This window comes from Rhipicephalus microplus, chromosome 4, assembly GCF_043290135.1.
Source record: "Rhipicephalus microplus isolate Deutch F79 chromosome 4, USDA_Rmic, whole genome shotgun sequence".
NCBI classification, from domain to species: domain Eukaryota; kingdom Metazoa; phylum Arthropoda; class Arachnida; order Ixodida; family Ixodidae; genus Rhipicephalus; species Rhipicephalus microplus.
Window position 1 is genome coordinate 168,898,606 of NC_134703.1, and position 12,079 is coordinate 168,910,684.

General features: G+C 42.4%; 1 long non-coding RNA gene across 1 annotated transcript; it reads right to left on the reverse strand.

The window, feature by feature from the left end:
* Positions 1 to 1,078: 1,078 nt before the first annotated feature.
* On the reverse strand, positions 1,079 to 4,483 carry LOC142814063 (uncharacterized). The gene is made up of 2 exons (XR_012894792.1): positions 4,212 to 4,483; positions 1,079 to 3,789 (listed from the first exon to the last, which is right to left on the reverse strand). It is a non-coding gene; the product is annotated as an uncharacterized LOC142814063 (long non-coding RNA).
* Between the last annotated feature and the right edge of the window lie 7,596 nt (positions 4,484 to 12,079).

The window sequence follows — 12,079 nt, forward strand, 5'->3', positions numbered from 1 at the left end:
CAAGCGCCGGATTATGCAAACACACCTGTAAAAACAAGCGCCGCACGAAATGTGCTGCAGATAATGGCCAGACCGGCAGTGGTCGCGGCACGAGTGATCAGCCGATGGCGAGCCAATCTAGCGGGGACCGAAACTGATAATCACTGGCTTGGATTGACGAAACCCAATTAAGGTCAGCTAAACACTGTGCTGACCGAAGGGCGATACGTAGACGGTCGTTTGGCTCTACTGACCGACTTGTAACAACACCTGCGACGTGCGACATCTTTGTTTGGCTTTTTTTTCTTGGCCAGAGCGGCGAGCCGGGACGAAAAAGCAAGTAACGTCTTCATATCTGCTGTGCTAACTGCGCGAACTCCGTCCCTTGGCACGCTTATTATCTGCAGCTGCGTGTGCACATGATGCAATAAAGTGAACTGAATTGCCTTCCGAGCTCCATAGCTTGCCCTGTGAACGGGCGCCATAGCCGCTAATGTTTACTGCTATAAAAGTAAAATAAAAGACGAAATGAAGAAACGGGGAGCACTGCAGGTGATGTTAAGTCGAATGCGGCCCCTGCTATTACGTTGCAAGGGTGCAAACTCGAAGGAGATCTCCAAACATAGTCGCACAGATGCGCTGCGACGACTTCAAAAAAAAAAAAAAGTCAATAAAGGTGCATCTGTCAATGAGGTAAGTAGTTGCATTTTTTAAGTAATAAAATTACGGGTGTGCTACGTCTCCGGACGACATATCACATAGTTGAAATGCAATCTTTTCGTAAAACGACGTAAATTAGGTAAATGTAAATACTCTATAAAAAGGTGGTGACTATGCGGGAAGCAAAGTACTGCTCTTTTCTGACGCGGTAATATCCCAGCGATGGATGGATGAAAGAGCTTTCATGATGTCCAATAGGTCATGCTAGTGTCCAATAGGCGGAAGCGGGACGCTATCATGCTGGAACCGATAGACCTAGCCTTTCAGCCGCTTAATTGTCCATGATTGTTCCTTTAATGTAGAAATACGTAGAGCTACATATCAAATGAAACTAAATGATACTTTGTTTTCACTCAGAAAGTGGGAAAGGAACGAAGGGTTTGCTGGAAAAGCTTTATTGCTACAATTTGACTAAGCCCGGTTTCTGGTGCTACAGTTCAACAGCGTGCAGCACAGACTGTGTGTGTACAAGAGAAGTAAAACATTTCCCGGCCACTATTCCATGTTTTCCGATCAGAGCGTGGCCTGGGAACTTATGAGGTGTAAACATACGTCAAGGCACTTTGCAAAAGTACGAGATAAAGGAAAGTGTGAAGCATAAACAAGTGTAACAGTTAGAAAAAGGTGGCCAGACGGGTAATTAGATTTAGAAAGTAATAACAGTTTAGTGAAAATGTTTACACGACAGCCTACATTTCCATTCTTCTGTTCATATAAACATCAAAAATAGGTCGAAATAGGTAAAATTTTACGCATCCTCTGATAGTCGCAAATAGGTTTTTTAAAGAACGGCATTCTACCCTGAAAGCACAAAAAGCACAAGAAAACACACTAACAAGACAACATGCTCTTTAAAGAATAACAAGGATGTGAACTTATTCAATAATTGTACAACATTGATTGTTGTGATGGGCCGCAATTTTTTTATGTACACAGCAGTAAAGATTTTTCTTAAGGTAGTGATTTTCTTATAAAGCAAAGAAGCTTTGCCAGCTGATTGTAAATTAATTATCCCCGGATGATTAACGCACAGAAAATACGATAAGATTGTAAGGCACACAGAAAGATTTTGGACAAAAACTTGACACCTCGGTGCTCTTTATTGTAAACCTTAATCCAATCACCCTGTTCTTTTCGAACTTCATCCCAATTGAGACACGGCTGCCTAAATATGGAACAAAACCCACGTTTTCGAGCATAGAAGCGCGACACCTCACCTGCTTCAGGTGAGGCATCGCCTCAACAAGTGCCGGGAATTACACCTATTGAGCTGGTTTGAGAAAATAAAGAATTACAACGCTGCTCAAAGTGATTGTTTTACTTAATTTTTTTAATGTCGTATAAGCAATACAAAATAATACAAAAAAGTTGATAAATCCGGAGCGTCACTGCTTGTTCGTGTTAACTGTTGCGCTATGCAACGCACCGTCATTTTCGGGTTACGTTTAGTTGTCTGTGGCTTCACTGTTTACACACTGCACGTAAGAGAAGGCGAGAAACAGGCCTTGACAATTTCATTGCGGCAGGTCGAACGTACATGTTTACGAGCTCTACTTTCTGAGATACTGGCTGATAAAGTTTTTTTTTGTTGCGTAAAGTGCGATGACATAGTTTTGAATGAAACTAGTGTTTGATCCCGCGAACAAAGAAAAAGACGTCAATTTTTCGTAATAGAAGCGTTGAATAAAATACAGCTTCTATCATATCACTACCAATTTATCTGTCGCAAAACAAGTGATCGACATTGATCTCGAACGTTTACATGTTTTGACTGTGCCAGTTGCCTGATACGGGCACAACATTTTTCACAGCGAAAGCTATTATGCGATCACAACTCGGGTCTCACACAGCGCCGTAGTTGTTCGCCGCCGCCACCGGTGTCCGTAACCACATTGCGCTAAATCAGAAAAACAAACCTAGTACCAAGGACAGTGAAGCTTGAACCCTTGTCAGCTAGATGCCAACCCAGAATTATACCACTGAGCCACGCCAGTGCTTGGGTCTTGTTGGCAAGCTTGCCTTAGGCAGGCTTCATATCGGGAAAGCAATCGCGTTATATGACTTATAAGGCGTTTGAAAACAGCGAAAGAACAAGCAGTGGTCGCACAATGCGAATCGCGTATCGACTGGGTCGTCCAATGCTTCAGACCTTTACAAAGGATTGTTTTTTTTTCAGCTATGAACTGTGGCGCTTACGCACTACAGGCATAACTCCTCATCGTCGTCAGCCACTGCATAGCCAATTGGCACAAAATTGCTCTCAATGGTTTAGCGGATACCACGCTTCTCTGAAGAATGACGAAAATTAGCATAGCGAATGCCGGCCTACTACCCCAACTTTTTTATTATTAATGCCATAGTGGGCATCAAGCAAGTTTGCTTGCAGCATTTACCCAATAAATATTTCCGAAATGCTCTGAATGGCCGCTCTTTTAGCTTCTCTGTAACTTTGCTGTGCCTTTCGCGCAGGCCTGGCGTTTTTTTTAGGCACGTCTACAAGGCTTGATTCGATATTACATGAAACCAGCTACCATGTTCTTATTTGTTTTGTTCTGTTTGAACTGTTGTGCTATGCGAAAGCAGAAGTTTATATTATTCTGGCTAGTTCAATTTTATCAGTTCTGCAGAAAAAAGCCACAGATAAAACATAGCAAGCAGAACAAAGTTACAAAAGACGTGGTAATGTAGAACTCCCTTTCTAATATTTAGCATCTTTGAGCACGCACTCATTCATCCGATTTTATTGTAGGCTTCCGTGCAGACTGTTCTATTCAACCATCCAACACCAAGAAACATTCAGGGAATTCCTAGAACTTTCCGAAGATGTGAAGCTAAAAGCCTACTTAGACTTTCTACAAGGTGTACACTCTGTTTGTTGATGTTTATCTTCAACTCTGTGGTGATGTATTCTCAAAATTTGTCGTAATTTCTGCCAGGCTTTATATCATGCTTTATGAAAACATTGCAAGCATCCAAAGAACGTCCAGTTCACGATCATATGTAGTCTGCTGAGCTGTTGTGTTGACGCTTGTAGAACTTTCAAGTAGTTTTCTTTCCTACAGATTTGTGTGGAAGCGACCACACAATCAACTGAAAAAAAAAAGAAACGATAATGAGTTTCGCCTTGTTGTCATAACAAGTTATTTCATAAGACCGCATGTGACATTTTTAAAATCGCATAAATCTTTGTGCATTATTCTCTCAAAGATTCAGAATACATTTTTAAATGCGAAGCATTTCTTAGAGAACTTCGGTGACTTAGAGCGTATATTTATCTATCTAGCCGATTATGTTTGGGTGCTCTCGTGGTCACGCCCATAAATTGGTGTGAACCAAAATTATCACGGGAGGGTAAAATAATTAGACGAATATGGCGCGCTGGTCAGTAATGAATAATGTCCCAATCCCGTCGCGTACGTCGTCAAACACATTCCGCTAGAAAGTGGCACATACCCACGGGAGGGTATGTGCTACTGCTATGTGGGTATGTGCCGCAGGTGATTGACACTTACCTTCGTATTCTAGAACGTCCCTTCATCAACGCTTCACCTTCACTTGAGAAAGCCGATGAGAGCGCTGTCTCCAGGCACGGCAAGTCACTGCATATTAGGGTTAATCTGCTGCGATTCTTGAGAAGCGCAGCGTCATTTTTTGAGCCGAGCTGTGGCGCAGTGCTCAACTCCGTCAAGTGAAGGATGAAAGTTGAATCGAGAAGCGTTTGTGAACACGGGGGTTAGTATCCAGCCAGGAAAGAAGAGAATACACATGGACAATTTTAATGCGCGAGCGTCAAGAAATACCCGACATCGGTAGCGTCGACCCCACGAATGAAAATAATAAATGTCAGGGTCCCAGCTAGAGTAACACCCAAGCATTCTGCGTTACAATGAAGCATTTTACCTCAGAGCTATGCCAGGTTTCGGAAATACTTTTCAAATAGACGCTAATCTTCGTGAAACGTCGATAGTGGTTGCAGTGGTGCCTACCCAATTTTATAAACATTACATATGTACTCCTATTATACAGCCGTCACGTCGGGTTAACGTCAATAGGGATTGATTGCCATGCGCTGACGTTGATTTATGCAGCAGTGTCCAGGGTCAGGATCCTCGCGAGCATCAGCGCTTCATATCAGGTTCTGGTATTGCTAACACACATGTTCTAGTTGCAATCGTTGCACAAGTGCAAACAACAGGTTATATAAATATCTGCAACTCTTCAACACATGTCTGTGCGTGCAACATTTGTACATATATTTAGCGTCATTTCATAATGGATTGCTCAAAAAAATTGCAACACGGTCACCTTTTGTCGACATGATTCGCATAAAGTCGATTCCCAGGTACGTGGGATCTGCCGATGTTTTTCGCTGGAATATTCACGTAAATGAATGTTTGTTAAAAAATAGTGGAATTTGTTAAAGTATTGGGAATAAATACTTACCCCTGAAGCAACGAAAGTTTTCTTCGTCAATACTGAACCTTCTGCCAAAAAAACCAGTAATGCTTACCGAGTATTAGATTGAAAATTTGACAAGTTTTGTATGAGTACGAGGAGGTTCATTATAGTTTTCTTTGTGTTCTACTTTGACGTATATTACGTATTTTCTAATTTTCTATTCGCTTATTTTGAAGCCTGAAAGTTGAACAGAATACACTAGAAATGATAGCCTTTCTTGCCCAGTCGACTGTTTATTCAGCGATGAAATTATTCTGATTCTGATCGACAGAGGCAAAAAAAAGTGGAATAGAGGACATGAGAACCACGACCTATGTTCACAAGGAATGGTTGTGCTGCAATTGTTTGTAACAGAAAATTTGAGCCAATCCCAACGCACGACATAGTGAAGGCGGATAGGCGTGCACTGATGTCTAGCACTTATAAAGGGTTGTGTGAGTAAGGCTCGCCATATTACAGTTAGTAATATATGTGTACATGTTACGGAAATAGCACATTCAGCAGGCTATCCAGCGAGAGCTCCTTTAGATCCTCTGATAAAAGCACTACGTATCGTAAAACCACGCTGGTTATCACGACGCATAATTGATGACACAATACATGCACTTGCTTGTGTGTCGCTGCGGTAGTAATTAAAGGATAGGAAATGGCTTAGCAGGGGCGTTCCCTATTCTTACGCATCACTCCAAGGCATAGCACACTTGCGAGGGGGGGGGGGGTCGAGGTGGGAAGGAATAAAGTCGGGGGACCCGTAAGCTTTGCCTATACGAGTTGAACGCGATAGCGAAACCGGCCTCTAGTCCACGCTTCAACCACTTAGTGCGTACCTATTAGTATGTTTTGTCACATACACACGCACGCATACAAACAAGCACACAGTAAATTGGACCAGCGCGCGCTATTATCGCCGAATAGGCTCGTTTTTGTCGTTACACCTGTCGAACAAAATGCGTTAAAGGCGCCCTGAAACACTTCTTCAAGTAACCAAGAAATGAATCCAATAGAAGAACTTATTGCCTCACGAATTCACCGCCAGAAATAGTTTAAGAATCCGTCCAGTGCGAGTGGAACTACAAAGGTTTGTCAATTGCTGCAATTGCATTATCTCTTTTCTCGTCCCGACGAAAGCGCTGGAAGCTAAGTAGGGAGAGGTGGCATGCAGGGCAAAGAAACTTGAGGACTTTTTACTTTTCGAATGCACGGCTTTTTCAACATGATCGCGCGCGCACGCGTGGGCAAGTAGCGGCCTCCCGCGGCTATCTCGGTAACTTGATTTTTCGGTTTCTTAGTTGGGATATCTATATATATATATGTATATAAGGGAAAGAAGTAATCTAAGGGTTCGTTTTTACGTATTTTGACACAATATTAACGAGATCTAACAGACAGTAATGCCGAGGAATGTACAGGGGAAGTTATTAGAACCAATGGAATGTAAATAAGAAGAAAGAAAAGTGGATGAAAAAATAAACAGCCGTGAGCAGGAATCGAACCTACGACCTTCGAATAACGCGTTCGATGCTCTAACCACAGAGCTACCACAGCGGCCTTCCATATATATATATATATATATATATATATATATATCTTCTTCAATACACCCGAGACAGACAATATTGGAGTATGTAGATTTTAGCGTTTTAGCCACAACAGATTTGAAATATATAGGGGAGAGAAAGATACAAGATTGTTTGAGCAGGCCCGACCATATTGCCTGTAGCAAAAAACTGCTTTTTCTCAGTTTCAGAAAAAAAAGAAAACACCACGTTTTATCCCCACTTGAACTGTCCCATCTGGTTAAATTAAACCAAAGGAATGTATTTGAGAGCGCGAAAACACAGGGTTTGGTGCAGGACACATAAAAGACGTTCGCAGAAGGCAACCATGAACATGCACGTGCTGAGATAAGTGGCCTGGGGGAAGGGATATTTATCTTGGGATGCGCAGCATAATCGCACGTGCCGCATCTTGTTGGTTCAAAGAATAAAACTGCCTGACTCGAGGTCTCTAGTGTCACTGAGAAACATAAAGAGGTCAGTAATTGCTTGTGGCAGAGAACGCAAGGACAAACGACTCTTCTTTCTAGTCGTGTCTTGTCAAATGTGCAAGGCTACATGATATAGCAGTATTTTTTTTCCAATGTATGTAGGAGAGGAAAGAGCTGTGGATAGTTCGCCGTAACATCTATTGCGTTCAGTAGTCATGAAGTAAATTCGGTGTCCTAGCAGCAAGCCTTAACACACTTGGCTGCTGTAATGTTAGCTGTGTAGTTTTGAGTCATTATAAACAAGAATTGTAATAAAACTAAGTAACACTGAAATAAAGCTGCCGTGAAGGTGTGCTATGCAGATATTTACGTTACTATGAGTGCTTATGTAGGCCAATCAACTTTCCAGTGCATGGAGGAACCACTCTAAAGCAAATAATTTGAAATAGTGAAATAGTTCATAACAGTATTGCAGTCTAGCTTCCCGCAATGAACCAGGGGTATGGTGCGGTGGTGGGTCAAACTGATGGTTAGCTTAGATCTCTGACATCAGTTTTGGGCGTTGCAGCAAGCCCGGGAAGTTACAGTGTGACAGGGTCTCACTACTGCTGCCGGCGTGGCCTAAGCCCAGGCCAAAATTTACATGATACTTAATAACGTTGTCACACACGTGGAGTAATCTCGCTCGGACTCGAACCAACTTGTAATCTTGAAACTGAGTGAGCTAAGTTTAGTAAAGTTGCGGTGACTATGAGACTTAAGGGACATCGTGCAGTGAACTACGTTTTTTATTTAAGAGCCGGGGGGAGCTCTGTTTCTTCTGCCAAGGGAGACCGACGTCTCTGCAGCTAACGCCTTTGAAGCTTAATGAACTATAAACCGAGGGTCGCCCACAACCCGATTGCTGTGATCGTTACTGTTGGCATCGTTTACAACAAAATGACAAGAATAATTTTGAAAGATACCTATCACGTTGTTATTATGGACATTCCGCTCTAATTCCTTAGTAACTACCTGGCTATTTCGGCCGTACGCGCACACCCCTAACTTCAAAAGGTACTTCTCAATATCTTAATTTGGTTGTTTATGGTAGTCTAAGTATTCCACACCAAGGTCGTTCGGTATGACTGTTTAAGTACCAGCGGGGTTCGTGATCATAACTCTCTGTCAGTGGAACGATCTAATAAGGAAATAACTTCATTAGTTGGATCTCAACAATAGCACAGATGAACTCTAAGAAGGATCATGAGGTCCCAATATTTCATTGCAATTTCTGCCTTGGAAATCCCGAGTCTTTTATTATTTCCCCCTTTCAGTCATGGTGTGTTCAGATGGAGATACCAACTTCACTGGCACGTCACACACCATGGGTTTCATGAAATGGCTTGAAACGTAAAGTGCACGTTCATGGAGGCCTCCTGAGTGGACGAATAGCGACCATTGAAGTTTATAATGCCGCGTATTGCTGCAGAGGATCACTTTGCTGGACGCACTAATATGTTGAATGAGTTCACGACGTGACATATTTCAAGACCAATGTGAAACGTTTTTTTTTGCTCGAAACAAATACAAGGAAAAAAAACTGTGCATGCATTTCGCGCCTTATAGCGTATTCTTTTTAGGGAAATACTGAAGCTTACTGGTGGAAAAATAGTTTGATAACTAGTCACACATTCATTACCTTTCATTATCAAACCTAAGACGGAGCAACGCTTTGATTCATTTCCTTACTTGGAAAGTAATACTGAGTGCCTTAGAATTTCGCCACGCAAATTTGACGCGTTTCTAACAATGCACCATAATTCTTCACCGAAGGGGCTTTAACGCTTTGAACAGGGAATACGCCTGTTGTAAGAATTTTTTTTTCAGTATTGCTAAACTTGTTCGCTTTAAAAGTTGGTGTACTCGTCCCTAGCATACAATAAAGCAGTCATATCGGCTGCCTCAGAAACTAGTATCCTGGTAGCCGAGCTAAGAGTTATGCTTCGGTGACTGTATTTTCGATGGAAGCAAAAATGCTTGAGGCTTGTGTGCTTATATTTAGGTGCACGTTAAAGAACTCCAAGTGTTCAAAATTTCTGGAGCCCTCCACTACGGCGTCTCATAACCATATTGTGGCTCTCGGACGCTAAACTCCAACAATTATTTATTAGTATTTTAATTTCTTTACTAGGAATCTTGCTAATATACTCTAGAAAGAAAACCACACCCAAAAGATACACTGCCGTACACACAACACACCTAGACCTGTTCCCACCACACTAACAGAACACGCTACATCCATTCATATGGAAAGGGGTCTCGGAAAGTTACAAGAAAATTCAAACTTTCCCGCATGGTACGAAATGCCACTGTATGCACCACACACTATATGAATACGATTTTAACTTCTGCCACACACGAAACAACCTTTATCAGGAGCAACGCTTTCTGCGTTACTTAAAACAGCATAAAGCAGTTTTAGGTGTGCACTAAGTCCAAAGACACAGCGGGCACACAAAAGACCACAATAGAAGTGATCAATTAACAAGATCAGTTATTTCAGCGATACCTGTTGTGGCTTTCTGTGTGGATAAATGTGTCCTTGTTTTTGACCACGTACAAGAATACTGCACTCATATTGTATGGTACAAGAATGTGCAACCTAAAAGCTAAAATACTTGGTCCGTCGCCACACCACAATAGTAAGTAGCTCTGATCAGCAGGTAGCCTCAACTTCCAATAACAGGCAACAGGGCTGTGTAGGCGGCCTGGTCATGTGTCATCTTGGACCGATAAGGGTAGCCACAAGGCATAGGACGTGACAGCTATGTTCGCTCGAAGAATAAACTTCATCTGTGTCGCCCTACTTCTCTGTTAGTTTTTGCTAGGGTGTTCGAAAATGTCACGCATAATGTGTTTGACAAAATGTTTCAGGTTTCGGCAGTGCCAAAATAACGTCAATCCAATAGGCGGTAATTTAAAAAGAGAATTTACCTAGCGCTCTGCGAAAATTGGCAGTGCCCACTTGCATCAAGGTAAATAAGTGGTTTAGTTGGAAATGATGCATATATGGAAAATCAGCGGAAATACGACGTAGACACAAGACGAGAAGGACATAGTACAATGACTCTGGGTATGGGCTTGGATCAGCCTCCGATAGACTTCCAAAGAAGTTTTAATTCTGTCTTGTTTAAACTGTGCAAAGAAATAATAAGGCAAAAAATATGCTTTTGTGTCTCACGTGCTCCCGTCAAATAAAGTTTGTGGAACGTGAGCTGTACTGAAAATACGAATTGATGCTCGGATAGTGCACGATACTTCTAGCCTCTTGACTATTAAAGACTGGAACATCCGTTTGGAGCAGTGTGTCGGAGTGAAACAAAAAACAAAAGAAACGGTACTTCTGATTGGAACACAAACGTAACCCAAATATTATCTATTACTTCGTTCCGGACTGAAGCGGAACTTTTTTCCAATCATTGCTCAGCTCACGGAAAAAAAAAAACTTAGCAGTCTAGAACTGCCGAAGTTGCGCAACATTAGCAAAAATGCATACCATATAATGCAGCAATAGCTCGTTTTTAAGGCCGGGACTCCTGAGTAGAGATATGTTGAAATTGTGTGAAGACCTATAAAAGTGGCCACCAGAAACGTGTATATTAACACAAGCGGAGTTTCGTGTCTCCCTGTCACGTCGGTTTGCGTGAAGAGGGAATTCTCTGCAATAATTTGTTTTATAAGAACAGTGGTTTCGCACATCAAAGAAATAATCCATGATGTGCTGCATCCGAGATAATGCTGACAACCTTAATACAAAGGATTGAGTCTGCTAGAAAAATATATTACCTGACTTTTTAGAAAACAAATACAGTCATTTCGAAGCGTGCCGGCTAGCGCTACTTGGTAGGAATTAATTGTGCAGTTGCTTCAGCTACTCTGAAGAACCTGTTTTACGCATATCCCACTTTAAACCACAAGGGTGTTGTGGTTAGTTTAAATTCAAGTATTCATACAAATAAGAACCGTTAAGTATCAATACTGGACATTTTCTATTCGTTCTAAAACAAAAACAGACAGAGACGTTTTGTGAATAAACGAAACTAAAAAAAAACAAAAAAAAATTGACAGATATTACGTACCTTAGGAATAAATGTTATGCGTAGTGTGCAGATGAATGGTCATTGTATTGTATTTTTTAACGAAACGTTACAAAATGACGCCAACAATATGCAGAAATATTGTACGTACAGATATATTTAAACATTCGCATGTTTACTGTTGCGTAATGATGCCGACGGCAACGTGGGTATTAGCAACGGCAGAAGCGGTAAGCTAATAAGGAGCACTTGTGCCAGTGAGAATGATGGCCCTGGACACTGCTGGATAAATGGGCTTCAGTGGATGGCGCTTCACTACAACTTTCGTTAGCCCGTGTGAGTGATTTTTAAATGAAGAGACGAGAAAATTGAGTCCCGTAACTGTTTCTCAGGGGGAGTACACTTCAACAGTAGCTGACGAGGGGTGGAAGTAAAGGAGGGATTAAAAGGATAGGATTAAAAGGCAAACAAGTAGAGAGGAAGTAGAGAGCGAGTCGCAGGGACAGCGAATGACAGACAACTACGGAAGTAAAGAGGAGACAGGAAAGATGGACCTGGTCGCAGTAGTCAGAGGACTGGGGCACCACTCGGCGAGAGCTTTTGTCGGCGTCAGGAGATGGCGTAGGGGGAGCCCAGTCAGCCAGAGCTGCGCTGTCGTCGGAGATCGCGGGGGCACCACTCAGCGAGAGCTTTTGTCAGCGTCAGGAGATGGCGTAGGGGGAGCCCAGTCAGCCAGAGCTGCGCTGTCGTCGGAGATCGCGGGGGCACCACTCGGCGAGAGCTTTTGTCGGCGTCAGGAGATGGCGTAGGGGGAGCCCAGTCAGCCAGAGCTGCGCTGTCGTCGGAGATCGCGGGG